At 34.4% G+C, this 7,556-nt stretch overlaps 1 pseudogene; it reads left to right on the top strand.

Moving 5' to 3' along the window:
* Window positions 1-2,245: 2,245 nt before the first annotated feature.
* On the top strand, window positions 2,246-5,305 carry LOC143622407 (protein NRT1/ PTR FAMILY 5.2 pseudogene; annotated as a pseudogene).
* Window positions 5,306-7,556: the final 2,251 nt, after the last annotated feature.

The following is a 7,556-nucleotide window of genomic DNA, read 5'->3' as shown; positions in this document are numbered from 1 at the left end:
ACCTGAACCACCAAAGTAAAAAAAAAGACTAGCTAGCTCGTTTAATAGATTGAAGACAAGGTCAAACTAATGACCTCAACAACTGTTTCTTAGTTCTACTTTTCAATTCCATGTGTTTGCATGAAGCTAGGAGTGTTTATAGTTTTCACTTTTTTATTTCCACCAATATATGTTGCAAAAAACTTTCCCACTTTCTTAGGACTTCTTGCCTTTTTTTTCTTATAATGTAATTTCATCAGTGTAATGAAGGGTGTGAGAACACGTATAGCGGGCTTCCCATGATTGGTTTTTTGGATTGTGACTTCATGTGATCGGTAAACACACAAGTATGATATATAATAAAATGAACAAATGGGATACGTGATAATCACACAAATTGCATTCACAAATCGACGTACCAAAATGTTTACAATGTACATTATATGGAATGAAACGTTGTCTCTTCTGTAATCGGTTCACACACTGATTCAAAACAAACTAAGTGTCCGATATCGTTTCATCCCATGGCATACAACCCGACATCAACTAAACCTAGGACGACCCAAAGCATATATATGCTTCGGCCCATATTACATAAAACTTTTAAGTTAACAAACCCAAATAAACAATGAATATTACCTCATAAAAGTGAAAGCATGCGTGACTGCTAGAGCTCGTTTATTTAGATTTTATTTAGACCAATGGTAATAATGGTTGATGCCTCATAAGGAGCATTTTCTGCCATGTCATCATCATTTTTTAAGCAAAAATATGTGTAATGAACTAGTGGTTAATGCTCTTAATACCTCTTCAATCATTACTTTTCAAGCCATCACTTTTTAAATGAAGCTAACCTTATATATTATATCCATTTTTTATGCTATAATTTTTGTTTTAAAATGATAAAACACACGAAGACTTTTGGCCTGATGGTATCAATATGTGGTGGTTATGGTTATCACTCCACAAATTTAAGGGTTCAAAGTCACGTTATCAACATACATAAAGATGTAGATATAGGAGTAGTTTAGAGAGTGTTTGAGTATACGGTTTTAAACTATAATAAAGAATACAAAAGTTATTTTGTGTCTAATAAAATTGATAAACTGGTAGTACAAAAGATGATTACCTCTTTTACCCCTTCCAGATATTATTAACTTTCAATTACTTACGAAACTGTTACCGCTTTAATCTTAAAACGCTAAATTAAATCGATTAACGACTTGTGTTAATATGGGCTTTTATGGGATCACCATCTGCAGAAGAATGCGAGACAAGAAAGTATATATGTAGAATTAATTAATCTGTTGGGATTAAATTTATTTGAGTTATGTTAATGATTGATGATCAGTTGTTACTATTATGACACCTTAGTACTAGATTTAGTCCCAAATATGCTTATGCCAGATGAGGCCGGTTTTGGAAGGAAATTTATAGGCTATTGAACTTCAATCTGAAATACATCTCATCTATACTCTATAATGAAAACTATCTCAAATGTATGGGTGATTGATTTGGAGTTTCTAAAAAAATTTGGTTTAAAAGAAGGAGCCTATATATAACTAGACTAATGAAGGAAATGTGAAAGTATAAATATGCTAATTCAAAAGATTCATATGAATCTTGTTATTGATTGGTTTTATATGTAATATATATATATATATATATATATATATATATATATATATATATATATATATTCTTTAAAATTTACCTTTTCCTTCAACTATTATTTATTGGTATTAATTTTGTAAGATTGCGACTATATATATTATATATTAAAAGAATCTTATATTGATACTGCAAAGCGTGAGTTGAATAAGATGAGTTTGGGTCCACATATCGAAAGCGAAGGTATAGTTTGGATGTATATATATGCACATGCCACATGTGAGAGCACAGCAAAGAAGAGGATATTAGATTAATTGGGTTTTTAGGGGTTTAATTGGGTCCGGTAGAAGACATCTTTGTCGCAGTTAATTCTAGACTAGTGACAGGCCTGACCCGTATTATTTAATTATGGCTCACTATTAGATTCTTGAAAATTAAGTTGTAAACCCTAATCATGTATCTATTTATACTTGGCCTTGTACTTGTAATTCATTATCACGAGTAAGGCAGTAGCAATAATAAAATACCATGGTTGCAGCCCGTGGAAGTAGGCCAGTCTAGACCGAACCACGTAAATCTCGCGTGTTCATCTTCGCTTTTTTTTCTCTTGTAGTATTGTTCGTGTTTGTGTGTGCGCCAGATCCTAACAAAGATACGTGAACATGATGTTGAATGAGAGAAGAAAAGAAGGAGGTTAGGTAGAGGTTGAAGAAAACGGCAACGGTGGCCGAGGATACACCGAAGACGGCACGGTGGATCTCCGAGGGTTCCCTCGTCCTTCGATCAAAACGTGGCGGCTGGACCGCCTGTTCATTCGTTGTTGGTACGTATATATGTTATCACTTATCTTTTCACTTTTCAGGCCAAACATACTTTTTTTTAATCTTTGAATATACACTTTTCATTCCAACATTTTTGGACCGTGTAGATATATATATATATTTTTGTAATAACACATAGAATTCTCATAAGACCATATATATATATATATTTTTTTTGTAATAACACATAGAATTCTCATCAAACTATAATAAAGTGACAGATAAACAAACAACAAGTTGCCGCAACCCCTATTTTTAATAGCAAATTCAGTCCTTCTAAAAACGAAATTTTGGGAAATCCAAGCCTCTAGCACAAAGTTAACACCCAAATGTACCATATTTTAAAAGTCTCTAACCTTAACCCTACCTATATCTTGGATCATGTATGAAACAATGTAGCTACATAATGTATTTTCCATTTGTTTTTGCTTAAAACATGAAACAACTAAATTATAAATTTATTATTGATTTAACGAACATACATAGCCACGTACATGTATAAGTTTAAATGTTAGTTTAAAAATGAAAAGAGATGAATATTTAGATGGGTGTTTGTACATGCAGTGTACGAAGTGTTTGAGAGGATGGCATATTATGGGATATCATCCAACTTGGTCATATACCTAACAAAGAAGCTCCGGCAGGGGACAGTAACCTCGTCAAACAACGTGACCAATTGGGTAGGTACCATTTGGATGACTCCCATTCTTGGCGCTTATTTGGCGGATGCCGTCCTCGGTCGTTATTGGACTTTCGTCATCTCAGCAGCCATCTACCTCTCGGTAATTATTTCAATTTCATGTATATTCATATATACTTATAAATGTTAAAATTTGCTAAAGAAAAAATGCGTTATATATTATATTATATTATATTATATTATATGGTATCTCGTTAATTATTTCAATTTCATGTATATTCATCTTGGTTTTTATAACAAACAAAAAGAAAACGTAAACTGAAATTAAGATCATATATTTGACTTCTGTGAGCACTAGCTAGAAAAACTTTAAAATTAAATAAAATAAATACCCTTTCAAGGTTAGCTCAAAACTATATGAAGAGTCTTCATATAGTTACATGTTTTCTTGAGATTGACTTGGGTGTACGTGAGATATATGAAATAAAAATAAAAATCTATCAAAATTTTGCAATCGGTAAGTGGGAAGTATGAAATCAAGGAGGTAATTGAATTGTATGTTTATAACTAGCTTAACTAATAAGGCTGGAAAACAAGAAATATGAAGTATATTTAATTTGTTAACAAGATGAACTCAATTGTGTGACAAACCTAAAACAGGGAATGAGCCTACTCACGCTAGCAGTTTCGCTACCAGGGCTAAAGCCTCCCAGTTGTGATTCTGATCAGACCAACTGCAAAGAAGCGTCCACCTTGCAACTAGCCGTCTTCTTTGGTGCCCTCTACACACTCACTATTGGAACTGGTGGCACCAAGCCTAACATCTCAACCATCGGTGCTGACAAATTTGACGATTTGGACCCAAAAGAAAAGGGCCAAAAACTCTCCTTTTTCAACTGGTGGATGTTCAGCATCTTCTTTGGTACCCTCTTTGCCAACACGGTTCTCATCTACATACAAGACAACGTAGGATGGACCCTTGGTTATGGCCTCCCCACACTCGGGCTCCTTATATCTATCTTGATCTTCTTGGCCGGGACGCCTTTTTATAGGCACAAAGTTCCTACCGGTAGCCCCTTCACCAAGATGGCTAGGGTCATTCTTGCTGCCCTAAGGAAATGGAAGACACCCATTCCGAGTGATCCCAAAGAGCTCTATGAACTTGACTTGACCGAGTATGCTAAGAAAGGGAAATACAGGATCAATTCTACTCCCACACTCAGGTTGGATTACTATTTATGTTTACGTTCATTTTTATTTATTTATTTTTAACGACAAGTATTACTTATACCCCTAGTTACTCCTAAATTACACCAAATTTACCCTTTCCTATGATTGAACCCAAATCCAAGATGTTTGCACCTCTACCACGTGGGCTAGTCTCACAATGACACGTTTACGTTAAATAACATCATATTTCTAAACATTAGTTAACTGGTTGTACAGGTTCTTAAACAAAGCTTGTGTTAGAACAGGACAAACTTCTCCATGGATTTTATGCACAGTAGCTGCGGTTGAGGAAACTAAACAGATACTACGAATGATACCCATCTTGATAGCAACCTTTGTCCCAAGCATAATGATTGCACAAATTAGTACGCTTTTCGTTAAGCAAGGAACAACTTTGGAGAGGAAAATCGGCAGCTTTGAAATTCCACCAGCCAGCTTAGCCGGATTTGTGACCATATCCATGCTTATATCAGTTGTGCTTTACGACCGCTTCTTTGTTCGAATAATGGCAAAGTGGACCAAGAACCCAAGAGGGATCACCCTCCTCCAAAGAATGGGGACAGGCTTGGTCATCCATATTATTATCATGGTGGTAGCTTCCTTAACCGATAGGTATAGGCTAAGAGTTGCAAAAGATCATGGTGTGGTTGAGAGTGGGAAGCAAATACCTTTGTCAATTTTCGTTCTCCTTCCTCAGTTTTCGTTGATGGGAATGGCGGATGCATTTCTAGCGGTAGCCAAGATTGAGTTTTTCTACGATCAAGCACCGGAAAGCATGAAGAGTCTTGGGACTTCTTATTCCATGACAAGTATAGGAATTGGGAGTTTCCTCAGTAGCTTTCTTTTGTCGACGGTTTCTCATCTCACCAAAAGGAATGGTCACAAAGGCTGGATTCTCAACAACCTCAATGCCTCCCACAAAGGCTGGTCACAAAGTATAGGAATCATGATTCGAGTTAGTGGTTCGGGAATTAAGCTTCGATGCTCTAGACAGTTTCACCTTCTTGACATGTTTCTTGAGTAGCCAATAGTTCACAAATGCATCTTTCCATTCAGGAATCAGTTGGGCTTCAAGCTCCTTAGAGAACTTCACCATTCTTTATTCAATAATCTATCAATCTATTTCTCTCTTGGTAAGAGAGAGAGAGAGAGAGAGAGAGAGAGAGAGAGATGGTATATGGGGGATGAGTAGAGGGGGTACTTAAAGATATATAGTTAGAGAGAGAGAGAGAGAGAGAATGTGTAGGTGGAGAAAAAACAGTTTAACAAGCAAAATCTTTTTGTAAGACCAAAGAGAGAACTCAGAATAAGAAAATAATAAATAATTAAAAAGAAAGAAGATGGATGATGAAGTGGAATATAATGGCTGCTTCCTTTTCCTCTTCACCTCACTTTATATATTTTAGATAAATTTATATAATTACTACATATGGAGATTAATGGAGCCTCCTTAAGTTCATTTTGATTTCACTACCTTATGCTAGATGTGTTCCCATTATTATTATTATTATTATTATTCACTTTTCATTTTCTTTTACTCCTATAATATTTACCAAAAACAAAGCAAAAGAAGAAATGAATTGATTAGTTAATGGAATTCCCAATTGCATACTAACTATAAATTGAACACTTCAATTAATTACCCGTGTTATATTCAAGTATCCTAAGTTTTAGAGTGGCAGCACACACTAACTGATCATATAAAAGTAAAATAAGAAAGCAACATCGATATTTTATTCACATTCGGAGTAACGTACTCTGTACTTTGATGGATCACTTGGCAAGATACGATGTACGTACACTAATGGATTTTCTCAATAATTAAGCTCCACAAAAAAATGCTTACCTACTTTTTTTTCCGATGATGTGCGACACTAATTGATCCCTAATAACGTATAGGGGTGACCCCCCTCAAAGTTGGTCGTTCAATTGGCTTTACCGTTCTTTGACACAAATATCTAAGCTATCATATTCCACACATTTTAGCCAAATGACACACAGATTAGTGTAAAATAAACTTGTACCTTCTTAGTAGTTGGTGACCAAATCGATTGCAATCCTAAAAAAAAGTTGTGTGGCCTAATTGTGATAAAGCCTAGAACATCAAACTCGTTTAATAAGGGAGAAAATGTGGAGTTCTAATTCTATTGGTTTGCATTATTAAACAAGTATCAACGATAAAGTATCAAAAGTCATCTAAACTTCTTTATAAGGGAGAAAATGTGGAGGTCTAATTCTATTGGTTTGCAAAAAGTGTGTGGGATGGTTTAGAAATACTTGAAAAAAATGCATGGTTCAATGTTTCAAAATATTTAGTTTTCCACATAAATACAAAAATTATGAAAACAAGATAGAATCGAATGAGCAAACGTCGAATGCTTTGAAACAAATGCTGTAATCTAAGATTAATATATGTTTGTGATCTTCTTGTTCTTAATTCTACTCGTTAATTTCTTTAAGATTTAGAATGATATAGGTTTGAAGTTATTCGAAACTTCAAATATTTATGACACATGAGACACATGAATTACCATCAAATGAATTGTAAAGCCACAAGACGTTATGAAGCCACTGCAACGCTTGAAAAGGCGTATGTTCCTTACACGCAATAAAATTCTAGGAGAACAAATTGATAAAGAAAGCAAAAGTAAAAAAGGAACTCTTTCACAAAAACTTTTGTAACCAAATTCATAACGCTAGCTTGATGATTAGAAATAATCAACCACATGCAATCCATCCCTCATGATAGGTCCGGAGTAGCAAGCACATCATTTGCAAAGTCTTTTTACACAAGTTTATACTTTACAACTTTTTAATTATATAAATTTAGTGTATGGATCAAATACAAATAACTAGAGTTTTTATTATTACACTTTTTATTCTCAATAACATAATTACTTTAGTTTAAACTGTAATCACACTAGTTATTTATATACTTAGTAGGTTAATTTTATTTGTATCGGATCTAATCCATATATATATATATATATATAAGTTTTATTGAGATATGAGGACCCTATTCTTTTCAAAGGCTTAATTCAAGGCCTAGCCTTACCATACAACACTATCGGGCCGTCCTAACTTAATTCTTGCAACTCAAGGTGTGCTTTAGACTAGATACAGCAGATGCCTTTGAGGCCTTCAATTGATATATGATTAATGGTTTTATTAACTTCAAGTTAATTAAAATTCAAAGGGGCCCGGTTGACAAAGACCCAACGTCAGTGGCAGTGACTTTGAACTAAAACATCATTAGCTATTCTAAGCACTATCTT

Source organism: Bidens hawaiensis, unplaced genomic scaffold, assembly GCF_021521415.1.
Source record: "Bidens hawaiensis isolate Kalapana, Puna unplaced genomic scaffold, B.hawaiensis_p1.1 tig00003139_1, whole genome shotgun sequence".
NCBI classification, from domain to species: domain Eukaryota; kingdom Viridiplantae; phylum Streptophyta; class Magnoliopsida; order Asterales; family Asteraceae; genus Bidens; species Bidens hawaiensis.
This window is presented reverse-complemented; position numbering and strand designations above follow the sequence as displayed.